Raw genomic sequence first — 15,892 nt, 5'->3', positions numbered from 1 at the left:
TAATTATTTCCCAAGGCTAAATCGACACTAGTATCATCTGCCAGAGTAGTTTGGATACGAGGCCCAACCATAGCAAAAGATATGACATTTTTTAAGAATGTATTATAGTGGATATACTCCAAGAAAGACAAAGGTTTTACAAAAGGATTGAGAATGATCCTGCTATCAAAGATATGTTTTCAGTGACGATATGATCACCTACTTCAGGATCCAGGAACGTAGGCAGACGGCAGGAACCTAAGACGGATCCAAGAATGTAAAACATCAACTATGAGGCTAGGAAGTTGAGGTTCAGGTAATTTAATTCAATTCAATTTTATTTATATAGCGCCAAATCACAACAACACTTATCTCATTGCGCTTTTCATAAAAGAGCAGGTCCAGACCATCTTCTGTGATGTTATTTACAGAAACCGGAAAATTCCCACTAAGAGCAAGCACTAGGCGAAAGAAGCAAGGAAAAACTGAGCCAGAACTACCTATAAGCTTCATCAAAGAGGAAAGTCTCAAGCCTACTCTTAAATGTGGAGATGGTGTCTGCCTCCTGAACCCAAACGGGAACCTGGTGAGGAGCTTGATAGCTGAACACTCTGGCTCCCATTCTACTTTTGGAGACTTTAGGAACCACAAGGAACCCTGCATTCTGGGAGCGCAGTGCTCTGGTGGGGTAATAAGGTACAATGAGCTCTTTAAGATAAGATGGTGCTTGAACATGAAGAGCTTTGTAGGTGAGAAGAAGGATTTTAAATTCTATTCTGGATTTTACAGGAAGCCAATGCAGAGAAGCCAAACCAGGAGAGATGTGATCTCTTTTCCTGGTTCCTATCAGAACACGTGCTGCAGCATTCTGGATCAGCTGAAGAATCTTTATGGACTCTTTTAAGCAACCTGATAATAAAGAACTGGAGTAATCCAGCTTAGAAGTAACAAATGCGTGGACTAGTTTTTCTGTATCAATTTTCGACAGGATACTCCTGAATCTCTGAATGTGATGACTACTGCACTGGGGAAACTTCGGCAGGCCTGGCCACGATTTCACGTCAGGGAGATTTTTCCGTGAATGTCATGGAGAGTTTAACTTCGCAGAGTTTGATTGTGCGAAGTCAATACAAACAAAGAAATGTGTTTCCGCCCTGTTTCGAACAGGGGACCTTTCGCGTGTTAGGCGAACGTGATAACCACTACACTACGGAAACTGACGAAAAGCATTTATTTTGCATATTTGTGGGAAAATGCACCATTTTTATTTTACTGCAAATGTTCAAAAAGCTACAAAATAGAGATTTTAAACTAGATTCAGTCACAGATGCTTTGTCATGGATTTGAATGATAGCAAATATGTAGTAAACCTAAATATTTCTACATGCATTGACTGTGGTCTGAATGTTGGAATAGCGCCACCTATTTCTTGATGTGCCAAATATTTAGCTTGGGCATTCCTCGTTAGTATAATGGACAGTATCTCCGCCTGTCACGCGGAAGATCGGGGTTCGATCTTTTGCAACTCTCTCCTCTTCTGTCTCGCTCACAAATCCCTCCACAAACTTCAATTGGTCCAGAATTCGGCTGCCCGCATCATAACTCGAACCCCCTCCATCACCCACATCACTCCTGTCCTCCACCAGCTCCACTGGCTCCCAGTCCAGTTCCGTATCAAATTCAAAATCCTTCTATTAGCATTCAAGGCCATCCACAACCTCGCCCCCCCCCATATTTGTCTGATCTCCTCCAGTGTCCCACTCCCTTCCGCTCCCTCAGATCCTCTTCCTCCATAAACCTCTCTGTCCCCCCCCCCGTCTCACCAACATGGGGGGCAGAGCATTTAGCTGCTCTGCTCCCCGTAACTGGAACTCACTACCCCCCCAACTCAGAAACATTGATTCATTCCCCCATTTCAAATCTCAACTAAAAACACATCTGTTTAAAACTGCCTATTCCACCTAAATGTCTATTGCTCTGCCTTTTCTGTTGCTTTGCTGTATAGTATTGGTTCTGCTGTTGTATAGTATTTGTTTTGCTGTTGTATAGTATTTGTTTGGCTTTGCTGTTGTATAGTATTTGTTTTGCTGTTGTATAGTACTGGTTTTGTTTTGCTGTATAGTATTTGTTTTGCTGTATAGTATTTGTTTTGCTGTTCTTAATTTATGAATTTCCTGTGCGGCGTCCTTGAGTACCAAGGAAGGCGTTTTTAAATAAAATGTATTATTATTATTATTTTAGTATCAGGTGGCTGTATTGGGGTAGATCGGCTGTCAATCACAAGATTATCAGTTGGGAACGCAACTTATAAAAATTCTAAAACTTCAACCTATTGTTCTTGAAATGTAACTCAAATATCTAGAATGAAAGCTTAACTTTCTAGAACTGCATCTTAACATTCTAGAACTTCATCATAACATTCTAGAACTGCAGCTTAACATTCTAGAATTTAAAGCTAACATTGTAGAATGGCAGCTTAACATTCTAGAACTTCAATCTAACATTCTAGAACTGCAAAGTAACATTCTAGAACTGTAACATTTCAGACGTTTTAAGTAAAGGTTTTGGACTGCAACTCATAACTTAAGAAAGGCCTGGCTAGCTCAGTCGGTAGAGCATGAGACTCTTAATCTCAGGGTCGTGGGTTCGAGCCCCACGTTGGGCGGTGGTGTTTTAGTGAGTGGGAATAACTGAGTTCTGAACTGTATAATGTGGCTGTATTGGGGTCGATCGTCTGTCAATCGCAAGATTAGCAGTTCCATCCCAGTGTAAAAATCCCTGAAATTTACCAGACTAAAATGAGCCTGCATTCTACGATCATGGCCTGTGCTGACCTCCTGTTCCTCACATCACACTAAAGTCTGGTGACAATGTATGTTCAAATTCTAAAACTTCAACCTATTGTTCTAGAACTGCAACTTAACATTTCAGAACTGCAGCTTAAAATAAAGTTGATGTGTATTTGCATTAATCAAAAAGAAAGTTGATGTGTATATGCATTATTAAGTAGACCTTGTGGCGCAATGGCAGACTGTCAGTAGAAATAAACATTTTGATGTGAGAAAACTTGTTTTATTTGTTATGAATCTTTTTAGTAATTTTACATATGATAAAAATATCAGAAAACATATCAATATTGCAGTATTCATAATCAATATTGCAATATCACATTTTGTCAATATCGTGCAGCCCTAGTGTGTGTGTGTGTGTGTGTGTGTGTGTGTGTCTGTGTGTGTTGGGAGTGGGACTGCTAAATGTCAAGGGCTGGGAGGAGATGGAAGCAGAACAACGTGGTAGTACAGTGTGTGTGTGTGTGTGTGTGTGTGTGTGTGTGTGGGGTGAGAGAGAGAGACAAATATAAAAAGCTTCAAGTAGACTCTAATAATATAATCATATTGTTTCTTCCACTTATTAAATATCTGACTTTACTGACATTATCTGTTTCTGCTTCTCTACCATATTTATAGTGTGTGATTTGCATAATACCAATCATAGCCTACATCACATAAAAAACTACCTCTGTTCCTGTTCTGTTTTTTATTTCTCAAGGGGGTGCTGTGGCTTAGTTGGTTAAACTGCCTGTTTGGTAAACAGGTGATCATGGGTTCAAATCCCAGCAACACATTGTTGTTGCAGCGATTACCTCTGTTTGCATCCATCATCATGTCTTTCCCATGCCACTCATTAAGCCCTGGTAGCAAATGAAAAAGGCATGTTGCATTTACACAGAAACACTACATTAATACAGGCTTAAGATGATACATTAAAACACATTAAATTCAGAACAATGCAAGTTTCATCTAGTTCATTCATCTGGTTTATTGGTTCTGTTTATAGAAACTACATCCTGTTATATCGCGTGATCATGGAGCAGACACGAAGCGGAGTGGATCTGCAGCTGGTGGAAGTCAGGGGTAAGGCCTCCTGTGTGGCGTTAGCGTGGCATTTTCTTGGTCTTTGCACACCAGAAACTTTTCTGACGTGGCGATGTTGTTGTTAATCTTGTCTGTACACATGGGACTGAAATGCTTAGGAATCCCCATCAGTCATTCAGAACTGCCCAAGGTACTTGTGAAATAGGCTCTTTTTTTTCTGATTGATGGTACCATCTGTAATGGAGTCTGTCAGGCCTCAGGGATTTCAGTTTCTGAAATGAAATGGTTCCACCTAAATACTGGAGCATAAAACAATAAATATACTACAGTACAAATTAATAACTTTTGCAGCTCTTTTAAAAGACTACCATAATACCTGCTTGGAATCAAAGCCATATCAAATGCTTGGAAGGCAGCTATGCTCACCACTATACCACCATTGCTGGACAATATAACGTTCACTGCAAATCTTGCAACACATCTGGTCATTGAGACTGAAAATAAATGCTCAGAGATGCAACAGTGGCTTCCAGTACCTATGAGGTATTACAATATTGTATGAAGGTACATCTGCCATAGAAGGATGTGTGACCACCATTAAAGGATAGCTTTCTTTGTCGGCAGGATTCAAACTTGCGAGGGGAGACCCCAATGGATTTCAAGTCCATCGCCTTAACCACTCCGCCACGGCAACCTAAAAAGCAGAGAAATACCGATTTCCACTAATAGTGATATCCTATTCAAGGCAAGGCAAGGAAGCTTTATTTGTATTGCACCTTTCAGCCATAGGGCAATTCAAAGTGCTTTACACAAAAATAGTTAAAAAAATAGTTAAAAAATAAAAATAGATAAAACACAAGAATAAAAGTTACAGTGCAGTATACAAAATCAAACATTAAAGAAATTAACAACCATTTAAAGAAAGGCAACATCAAAAAGAAAGGTCTTCAGCCTTCAGCGTTCTGAATCAGCTGCAGCTGTCTGATAGATTTTTTAGGGAGACCTGTAAAGACACCGTTACAGTAGTCAAGTCTACTGAAGATGAAAGCATGGACCGGTTTTTCCAAATCCTGTTGACACATAAGTCCTTTTACCCTTTGTAACTTCCATAACTTGAGGTATCAACGTAAATATCACTATGATCTGTATTAATGATATTTTAGTACTAGGAATCAGAATTAGGTTCGGCTCTCGAAGTCCAACTGTGTCCACAATTACACCTGCCAGATGGGAAATAAACTGATAACTGTCTTCATGGTCTAAATGTGTCAAATATTGCCGTACAATGCCCACATTGAGTCCAGATGTGTTGGTTCCTGATCCATGCTAAACCCCAAAAGATCAGAACTATGCCAAGGGCACCTGGATTTGGTAAAAGGTTCTCCGCAGAGGTTTTGTCTTTAATCCAAGAGACTTCTTTAGTGTTTTTTTTTACACAGAAAAGGTTGGACACAGTGCCCACTCCCCCATCCATATCTGACAATTGAAAGCTGTGGGGAAAGGGGGGTTCCAAAGCTAATAGACCATTCAACAAGCAGTTCTGATGCACTATACTGGCCCATTCAGGATGAGCACTGTATACTCTGACTGCAGCAACACAAGTTCAAATTTCAGTGATCCCTAATTTTATAGTGATTACGAGACTGAATGCAAAGTGTGTATCCCCCATGTTACTCAAAGCCTATCACTTCCAGTCAATACTGTCAAATTTGGCGCTCCGTCCGATTACATTAACAACCAGGTGACTCCTCAACATGCCCCCACTAATGTACTGTTTACAGTCTAAATGGCCAAGGACATTAAACCTGTAAGCTCACTTTAAACTAGATGTGGAAAGTTGAAAGGTTGATCTTTTTCACCTGTGCTGTGGCTTAAAAACCAGGTTCCACTGAGATTTGAAGTCAGATCGCTGGATTCAGAGTCCAGAGTGCTAACCATTACACCATGGAACCTTTAAACTTGCTAGAAAGGTTTTCTATGCAGTTTATTTCATAATATCCACATGTGTGACATTAAAGGCACACAAAAATAACAACAAAGATGAAAAAGCAACAATCACTGGCAAACTTAAGTCTATTTCCAGTCTGTTGATGTCTAACAAAGTGTCTGTTGCTGCAAGTGTCTGACGTGAAATGTCTCCGCTTGCTGTAGAATAAACTTAATGGCATGTCAAGTTTATTTCGTCCATAAAAATGGAAACTACAGTGCTCATACCCGCCGTAACACCCATAAAAACCAGAGTATAATACAACAAATATACTACAGTGCAAGTACATAAATACGGTAAAATAGAAACTGTAAAAAATGTACATTTAAAGTGCTTGTTTTGCTGTCTGATAGTCTGAGGTATAAAAGACAGAGCTGACCGCTTAGTTTGTGTCACAGGAGGTCTTAGTCTACCACTACGTTCCATAACCCTACCAGTCAGATTACCACAGGAGGTAATATCTGCTGCAGCTCTTTTAAAGACTCTACCATAATACCTGCTGGAGATGCCGGGTCCTCATACATGTAAAGCATGAGCTCTACCACTGAGCTACATCCCCTGAAGATTTTCAGATTTGTATTACTTTTTTCGAGATAGACATAGACTTATCTTTATTAATCCTTTTGGGATGACTCCCGCAAGGAAATTGAAATATCACTGAATAAAAGAAGAAACCTGGGTAAAACATGTAATGTTGTTGTTGTATATAGCTTCAAAACCTGTAAATGCAACTGTGGTGGCTGGAAGTCAAACCTAGGCAAAATGATTGCACTGCTACGATATAAATCATAGTCGAAAAGTAACACACCTGTTGCCTTTCTGCTGGACAATACAACGTTCACTGCAAATCTTGTAACTCAGACTGAAAATAAATGTTAAGAAATACATTCATGGAGACAGGTGGCTTCCTGTACCTATGAGATAACACAATATTGTTAATGAAGGCACATCTGCGTTTTTTTATACTGTGATGAGTCATTGGTATGCTAGCACCCTTAAAGAATGCCTTTCGTTGTCTCAATCTCAGAAATAACCACAGAATCACAACTTTCATTCATGTACTTGTGCCAGTATTCAACCACCTGACAGACGCTGTATTTACAGCATCAGTTGTGTTTTTAAAACACCTAACCCGTGTGAGGGTTGAACTCACGACCTTCAGATTATGAGACTGAGTATGTGGAGACTTATGTACTCCACATACATTGCCAAACTTTGCGTAGGAATCGGCATACGCCCGTCCTACGCCAGTTTTAGGTCGTATGCACGTTTCATAAATGAGGTTCAATGTGAGCACAATAAAGAGTTCTTGAAGAAATGTTTGTACTTTAAAGTTCTAGTTTTTTTCCAACTCTTCTGGTCACACTTGGCACTATTTCACATCTTTTGTCTGTAGTTCTCTATTCTGTCAGGGCTTAACTCTATCTCCGCCGCCTGTTTTTTTGTTTCTTGTTATGTCTTGGCAAGAAGTATTATGCTTTTGGGTCGTCCGTCCATCTCTACATCAGAATCAGAAATTCTTGATTGATCCCTGAAGGGAAACTCTGGAAAAAACCTTCTCCTTCGAGCCGGATTTGAACCAGCAACCTAAGGATTTCAGCTTGATGCCTCTATAATCCTCCATTCTACCAACTGAGCTATCGAAGGGAGATAGGACATATACACACACTTCCTATTCTTGTGAATGTGATAACACAGGACCCCCTGGAGGGACTTTCAGTGATAGAGAGCGTTTTCAGTCTCAACGCCCAGATGTATTACAAGATTTGAAGTAAACATTGTATTGCCAAGTGATGGTGGTAAAGTGGTGAGCGTAGCTACCTTCCAAGCAGTTGACCTGGGTTCGATTCCCAGCCATTGCAGTAGCTTTCTTTGAGTTGAGTTGCTTTTTTTACAAGAAGTCAGCTGAAAGGTTACTTGCCCAACCTGGTTTGATAAAATCTCTTTTAGTAGCATGGTTATGGCCAAAATGATAATGACAAATACTTTGATCCATATGGAGATCACAATTACTTGTGGATTTTCTTCTCCAAAGTGCTGGAAAGGAAGTTTTCACCAATTGTTGAACCTCAGGTTAAAAAGGAGCAATCCCAACACCCATCCCAGTGATTGATGGATGATTCTATTTACTTCACCCAGTTCAGGCCAAATGACACAGCTGTAACCACACTGGTTGGCTTCCATATGCCTATAGCAGTGGAGGGATTTGAACCCACGCCTCCAGAGAGACTGGAGCCTTAATCCAGCACCTTAGACCACTTGGCCACACTACCTGCAATTGTCAACTTTCCACATCATGACAAACACAGGGACCGTAACTAACGGTATGCTTGTAAATGTTATTGGGAAAAAAACCTTTGCAAGGAAAAGCCAATACTTTATTAAATATGTTATCACACTTTGACATTTTTCTCTGGCATTGATTATTAGAAAATTGGTAATAGCATTAAGTGAGTACGTTTCGGTGTTTTTGAATATGGGCTGAGCATTTACCATTTACCTGGTCTAAACTTGTGAACATCTTCTTTTGCATATTCACTGTAAAGAGCCATTACCGGTAATAGTTAAAGCAGATAAAAACCTAAAGAACAATCAAAAGCTTCAAGATAAAACTTACTTAAATTACAGATCAGGGTATGACTTTTATTCATTTTTTGTCATACTAAACTATGACTGTCATGATTTTTTGTCATACTATACTATAACTTTTAAGAATTTTTTTACATGCTATACTATGACTTTTTTCAACATACTACGGCCTTTTTTGAAAATGGGAATTAGCTCAAATGGTAGAGCGCTTGCTTAGCATGCGGGAGGTAGTGGGATAAATGCCCGCATTCTCCAGAGGACTGTAGGTTCTTCTTGTTTTACAAGAACTACAAATTTGGACTTTTTATGACATACTACACTACGACTTTTTATGAATATTTAGACATAGTATACTATGACTTTTTATGACAATTTATGAATATTTTGTCATACTATACTATGACTTCTATAACTTTTTGACATGTTATACTATACCTTTTTATGAATATTTCGACATCCTATACTATGAATTGTTTTCAACATACTATGCTATGAATTTTTTGACATACTATACTACGACTTTTTATGAATTTTTATGAATTTTTGACACACTATACTATGATTTTTTATGAATTTTTAAGAATTTTCAACATACTATACTATAACTTTTTATGACTTTTTATGAGTTTTTGACATACTATGGCTTTTTATGTAAAGAGGAATTAGCTCAAATGGTAAAGCGCTTGCTTAGCATGCGAGAGGTAGCGGGATCAACGCCCGCATTCTCCAGAGGACTTTAGATTCTTCTTGTTTTACAACAAGAACTACAAGTTTGGACTTTTTATGACATACTACACTACGACTTTCTATGAATATTTAGACATACTATACTATGACTTTTTATGACATTTTATGAATATTTTGTCATACTATACTATGGCTTGTATGAATTTTTGACATATTATACTATAACTTTTTATGAATATTTTGACATCCTATACTATGAATTTTTTCAACATACTATGCTATGAATTTTTTTGATATACTATAATATGACTTTTTATGAATTTTTATGAATTTTCGACATACTGTACTATAACTTTTTATGACTTTTTATGAATTTTTGACATACTATGGCTTTATTTGAAAAGGGGACTTAGCTCAAATGGTAGAGCGCTTGCTTAGCATGCGAGAGGTAGTGGGATCAGCGCCCGCATTCTCCAGAGGACTTTAGATTCTTCTTGTTTTACAACAAGATTTATAAATCTGGACTTGTTACGACATACTACACTACGACTTTTTAGGAATATTTCGACATACTATGCTATGACTTTTTATGACTTTTTAGGAATTTTTAGGAATATTTCGACATAATAGTATGTAGTAGTATAGTGCTTGGGTTTGGTAGTTCTGGTGCCAGATGAATGCATTTTACTAGTGTTAGGAAGTATTGTGAAATAGCCTGTCTCTGCATTTGTTCAGATATATGACAGATGATGAACTCACTACCAAGACAACCCCAAAGAGAAGCACTTATGAACACAATAATCATCAGTGTCTCCATTTGAGATGATCTGAATATGATAACAATGACATCCATCTTCATTTATAGTCTGTAGCATTGTCATGTTTAACTGCCCCAACAAGTAGCACTTACTGAATTCAACATTCAAGTCAATGCTAAAGTTAGAGTAATAGGAATGACTTAGAAAAAATTTCAGCATTGTTTAACCAGTAACCAAGGAGAATATCCCTTTTAAACATTTCTTTATGGAGGAAATCCTGCACTTTAGAGGTCAGCAAAACTACCCTAACAAGTAGCACTTACTGCATACATAACTCAAGTCAGTGCTTATTGCTTGGGTAGTTCTGGTGCCAGATAAATGCATTTACTAGTGTTGGGAAGAATTGTGAAATAGCCTGTCTCTGCATTTGTTCAGATATATGACAGATGATGAACTCACTACCAAGACAACCCCAAAGAGAAGCACTTATGAACACAATAATCATCAGTGTCTCCATTTGAGGTGATCTGAATGTGATTACAATGACATCCATCTTCAGTTAGATTTTTAGCATTGCCATGTTCAACTACCCCAACAAGTAGCACTTACTGAATTCAACAGTTAAGTCAATGCTGAAATTAGAGTAATAAGAATGACTTACCAAAACAAGCATTTATCAAGAGACACAATCTAGAATGAATTATAACAGATTTCAGCTTTGTCCAACTAGTATTACAACGTAAAATAGCTGTTACTGTTAAGTCTTAAGATAAAATACTGGGAATCAGTTGTCAGAAAAACAACCCCATAGATTAGCACTAACTAAAATCAATCCAATGCCAAAACTCGAGTTAGACCAAAGTCAAAGTCTTACAGTAAGCAACCTTTGTTGCTCATGATCTTCTCCATAGTCCCGATGTTTCTTCTGGCATCTTCTGTGTAGTGATATAGAAGCAGTGGAAGTGGTTCCTTACACAGATTTGCCATCTTAAATACTGAATGCAGTCATTTCCACTCAACTCCACCTTCTTTTTGATCAAGTTTCAGTGGTGTTGTCTATTGTAAGGAAGGAATGGCTTCATGAATAGACAACCATCATCCCAATGTATGCCATTACCAGTCTATGAGTGGTCCAATAACTTTCTTTGGGGCAACTCCTTTTTCCTCCAGATAGAGCTCATTCAGCAATAGAAAGTACCACTTAGTGCTGAATATCTATTCCAAAACCCCCATTCTTTTATTTATTTAGCTAGCGGTGGGACAACTGGTGAAATGTACTTGTTCTGCATGTGTTAGTGTCTGGTGATGAACTCACTACCAAGACAACCCCAAAGAGAAGCACTTATGAACCCATTAATCATCAGTGTCTCCATTTGAGATGATCTGAATGTGATAACAATGACATCCATCTTCATTTACAGTCTGTAGCATTGTCATGTTCAACTGCCCCAACAAGTAGCACTTACTGAATTCAACAGTCAAGTCAATACTAAAGTTAGGGTAATAGTACTAACATTTTAGCATTGTTCAACCAGTAACCAGGAAGAATATCCTTTTACAACTTTCTTCTTGGAGGAAATCCTGGACTTCAGAGGTCAGCAAAACTACCCCAACAAGTAGCACTTACTGCATACACAACTCAAGTCAGTGCTTATTGTTTGGGTAGTTCTGGTGCCAGATGATTTCATTTTACTAGTGTTGGGAAGAATTGTGAAATAGACTGTCTCTGCATTTGTTCAGTGATATGTCTGATGATGAACTCACTACCAAGACAACCCAAAGAGAATGAATTATGAACACAATAATCATCAGTGTCTCCATTTGAGGTGATCTGAATGTGATTACAATGACATCCATCTTCAGTCAGTCTGTAGCATTGTCATGTTCAACTACCCCAACAAGTAGCACTTACTGAATTCAACAGTCAAGTCAATGCTAAAGTTAGAGTAATAGGAATGACTTAGAAAAAATGTCAGCATTGTTTAACCAGAAACCAGGGAGAAAATCCCTTTTAAACATTTCTTTATGGAGGAAATCCTGGACTTCAGAGGTCAGCAAAACTACCCCAACAAGTAGCACTTACTGCATACATGACGCAAGTCAGTGCTTGGGTTTGGGTAGTTCTGGTGCCAGATGAATGCATTTTACTAGTGTTAGGAAGTATTGTGAAATAGCCTGTCTCTGCATTTGTTTAGTGATATGTTTGATGATGAACTCACAACCAAGACAACCCCAAATAGAAGCACTTATGAACACAACAATAAACAGTGTCTCCATTTGAGATGATCTGAATGTGATTACAATGACATCCATCTTCAGTTAGCCTGTAGCATTGTCATGTTCAACTACCCCAACAAGTAGCACTTACTGAATTCAACAGTCAAGTCAATGCTGAACTCACTACCAAGACAACCCCAAAGAGAAGCACTTATGAACACAATAATCATCAGTGTCTCCATTTGAGGTGATCCGAATGTGGTTACAATGACATCCATCTTCAGTTAGTCTGTAGCATTGTCATGTTCAACTACCCCAACAAGTAGCACTTACTGAATTAAACAATCAAGTCACTGGTAAGTGAGAAATCCTGGACTTCAGAGGTCAGCAAAACTACCCCAACAAGTAGCACTTACTGCATACATGACGCAAGTCAGTGCTTGTGTTTGGGTAGTTTTGCTGTCAGATAATTTAATTTTACTAATGTTGGGAAGATTTGTGAAATAGACTGTCTCTGCATTTGTTCAGAGATATGTCTGATGATGAACTCACTACAAAGACAACCCCAAAGAGTAGCACTTATGAACACAATAATCATCAGTGTCTCCATTTGAGGTGATCTGAATGTGATTACAATGACATCCATCTTCATTTAGTCTGTAGCATTGTCATGTTCAACTGCCTCAACAAGTAGCACTTACTGAATTCAACATTCAAGTCAATGCTAAAGTTAGGGTAATAGGAATGACTTAGAAAACATTTCAGCATTGTTCAACCAGTAACCAAGGAGAATATCCCTTTTAAACATTTCTTTATGGAGGAAATCCTGGACTTTAGAGGTCAGCAAAACTACCCCAACAAGAAGCACTTACTGCATACATAACTCAAGTCAGTGCTTGTGTTTGGGTAGTTCTGGTGCCAGATAAATGCATGTTACTAGTGTTGGGAAGAATTGTGAAATAGACTGTCTCTGCATTTGTTCAGAGATATGTCTGATGATGAACTCACTACCAAGACAACCCCAAAGAGAAGCACTTATGAACACAATAATCATCTGTGTCTCCATTTGAGGTGATCTGAATGTGATTACAATGACATCCATCTTCATTTGCAGTCTGTAGCAATGTCACGTTCAACTGCCCCAACAAGTAGCACTTACTGAATTCAACAATCAAGTCACTGGTAAGTGAGTAATATGAATGACTTACCGAAGCAATCATGTATCCAGAGACACAATCTAGAATGAATTATAACACATTTTAGTATTGTCCAACTAGTAATACAACGTAAAATAGCTGTTACTGTTAAGTCTTTAGATAAAATACTGGGATTCAGTTTTCAGAAAAACAACCCCATAGATTAGCACTAACTAAAATCAATCCAATGCCAATACTTGAGATAGACCAACGTCAAAGTCTTACAATAAGCAGCCTTCTTTACTCATGATCTTCTCCATGGTACCGAAGTTTCTTCTGGCATCTTCTGTGTTGTGGAAGTGGTTCCTTACACAGAGGTGCCATCTTAAATACTGAATGCAGTCATTTCCACTCAACTCCACCTTCTTTTTGATAAAGTTTCAGTGGTCTTGTCTATTGTAATTAATGAATGGCTTCATGAATAGACAACCATCATCCCAATGTATGCCCACAGCAGTCTATGAGTGGTCAATTAGAGTCCAATAACTTTCTTTGGAGCAACTCCTTTGTCCTCCAGATAGAGCTAATTCATCAATAGAAAGTACCAGTTAGTGCTGAATATCTATTCCAAAACCCCCATTCTTTTATTTACTTAGCTAGTGGTGGACAACTGGTGAAATGTACTTGTTCTGCATGTGTTAGTGTCTGATGATGATGTCACTACCAAGACAACCCCAAAGAGTAGCACTTATGAACACAACAATCATCAGTGTCTTCATTTGAGGTGATCTGAATGTGATAACAATGACATCCATCTTCATTTACAGTCTGTAGCATTGTCATGTTCAACTGCCCCAACAAGTAGCACTTACTGAATTCAACAGTCAAGTCAATACTAAAGTTAGGGTAGTAGTAATAACATTTTAGCATTGTTCAACCAGTAACCAGGAAGAATATCCTTTTAAAAACTTTCTTCTTGGAGGAAATCCTGGACTTCAGAGGTCACCAAAACTACCCCAACAAGTAGCACTTATTGCATACATGACTCAAGTCAGTGCTTGTGTTTGGGTAGTTTTGCTGTCAGACGATTTCATTTTACTAGTGTTGGGAAGAATTGTGAAATAGACTGTCTCTGCATTTATTCAGAGATATGTCTGATGATAAACTCACTACAAAGACAACCCCAGAGAGAAGCACTTATGAACACAACAATCATCAGTGTCTCCATTTGAGGTGATCTGAATGTGATTACAATGACATCCATCTTCAGTTAGTCTGTAGCATTGTCATGTTCAACTGCCCCAACAAGTAGCACTTACTGAATTCAACAATCAAGTCAATGCTAAAGTTAGGGTAATGGGAATGACTTAGAAAACATTTCAGCATTGTTCAACCAGTAACCAAGGAGAATATCCCTTTAAACATTTCTTTATGGAGGAAATCCTGGACTTTAGAGGTCAGCAAAACTACCCCAACAAGTAGCACTTACTGCATACATAACTCAAGTCAGTGCTTATTGATTGGGTAGTTCTGCTGCCAGATGAATGCATTTTACTAGTGTTGGGAAGAATTGTGAAATATCCTGTCTCTGCATTTGTTCAGATATATGTCTGATGGTAAACTCACTACAAAGACAACACCAAATAGAAGCACTTATTTACACAATAATCAACAATGTCTCCATTTGAGATGATCTGAATGTGGTTACAATGACATCCATCTTCAATTAGTATTTAGCATTGTCATGTTCAACTACCCCAACAAGTAGCACTTACTGAATTCAACAGTTAAGTCAATGCTAAAGTTAGAGTAATAAGAATGACTTAGCAAAACTAGCATTTATCCAGAGACACAATCTAGAATGAATTATAACAGATTTTAGCATTGTCCAACTAGTAATACAACGTAAAATAGCTGTTACTGTTAAGTCTTTAGATAAAATACTGGGAATCAGTTTTCAGAAAAACAACCCCATAGATTAGCACTAACTAAAATCAATCCAATGCCAAAACTCGAGTTAGACCAAAGTCAAAGTCTTACAGTAAGCAACCTTTGTTGCTCATGATCTTCTCAGTAGTACAGATGTTTCTTCTGGCATGTTGTGTTGTGTTGTGGATGTGGTTCCTTACACAGATGTGCCATCTTAAATACTGAATGCAGTCATTTCCACTCAACTCCACCTTCTTTTTGATCAAGTTTCAGTGGTCTTGTCTATTGTAAGTAATGAATGGCTTCATGAATAGACAACCATCATCTCAATGTATGCCCACAGCAGTCTATGAGTGGTCAATTAGAGTCCAATAACTTTCTTTGGGGCAACTCCTTTTTCCTCCAGATAGAGCTCATTCAGCATTAGAAAGTACCACTTAGTGCTGAATATCTATTCCAAAACCCCCATTCTTTTATTTGTTTAGCTAGCTGTGGGACAACTGGTGAAATGTACTTGTTCTGCATGTGTTAGTGTCTGATGATGAACTCACTACCAAGACAACCCCAAAGAGAAGCACTTATGAACCAAATAATCATCAATGTCTCCATTTGAGATGATCTGAATGTGATTACAATGACATCCATCTACATTTACAGTCTGTAGCATTGTCATGTTCAACTGCCCCAACAAGTAGCACTTACTGAATTCAACAGTCAAGTCAATGCTAAAGTTAG

General features: G+C 38.2%; 3 non-coding genes across 3 annotated transcripts; 1 reads left to right on the top strand and 2 right to left on the bottom strand.

The window, feature by feature from the left end:
* Nucleotides 1-1,123: 1,123 nt before the first annotated feature.
* On the bottom strand, nucleotides 1,124-1,196 carry trnav-aac (transfer RNA valine (anticodon AAC)). Its single transcript has one exon. It is a non-coding gene; the product is annotated as a tRNA-Val (tRNA).
* A 1,375-nt stretch (nucleotides 1,197-2,571) lies between these two features.
* On the top strand, nucleotides 2,572-2,644 carry trnak-cuu (transfer RNA lysine (anticodon CUU)). The gene has a single exon. It is a non-coding gene; the product is annotated as a tRNA-Lys (tRNA).
* Nucleotides 2,645-7,400: 4,756 nt separating this feature from the next.
* Nucleotides 7,401-7,488, bottom strand: trnay-aua (transfer RNA tyrosine (anticodon AUA)). Its single transcript is given in 2 exon segments — nucleotides 7,401-7,436; nucleotides 7,452-7,488. It is a non-coding gene; the product is annotated as a tRNA-Tyr (tRNA).
* Nucleotides 7,489-15,892: the final 8,404 nt, after the last annotated feature.

This window comes from Etheostoma spectabile, unplaced genomic scaffold (genome assembly GCF_008692095.1).
Source record: "Etheostoma spectabile isolate EspeVRDwgs_2016 unplaced genomic scaffold, UIUC_Espe_1.0 scaffold00018405, whole genome shotgun sequence".
Taxonomy (NCBI): domain Eukaryota; kingdom Metazoa; phylum Chordata; class Actinopteri; order Perciformes; family Percidae; genus Etheostoma; species Etheostoma spectabile.
The sequence above is the reverse complement of the archived record's forward strand: the minus strand, read 5'-3'. Positions and strand labels throughout refer to the sequence as shown.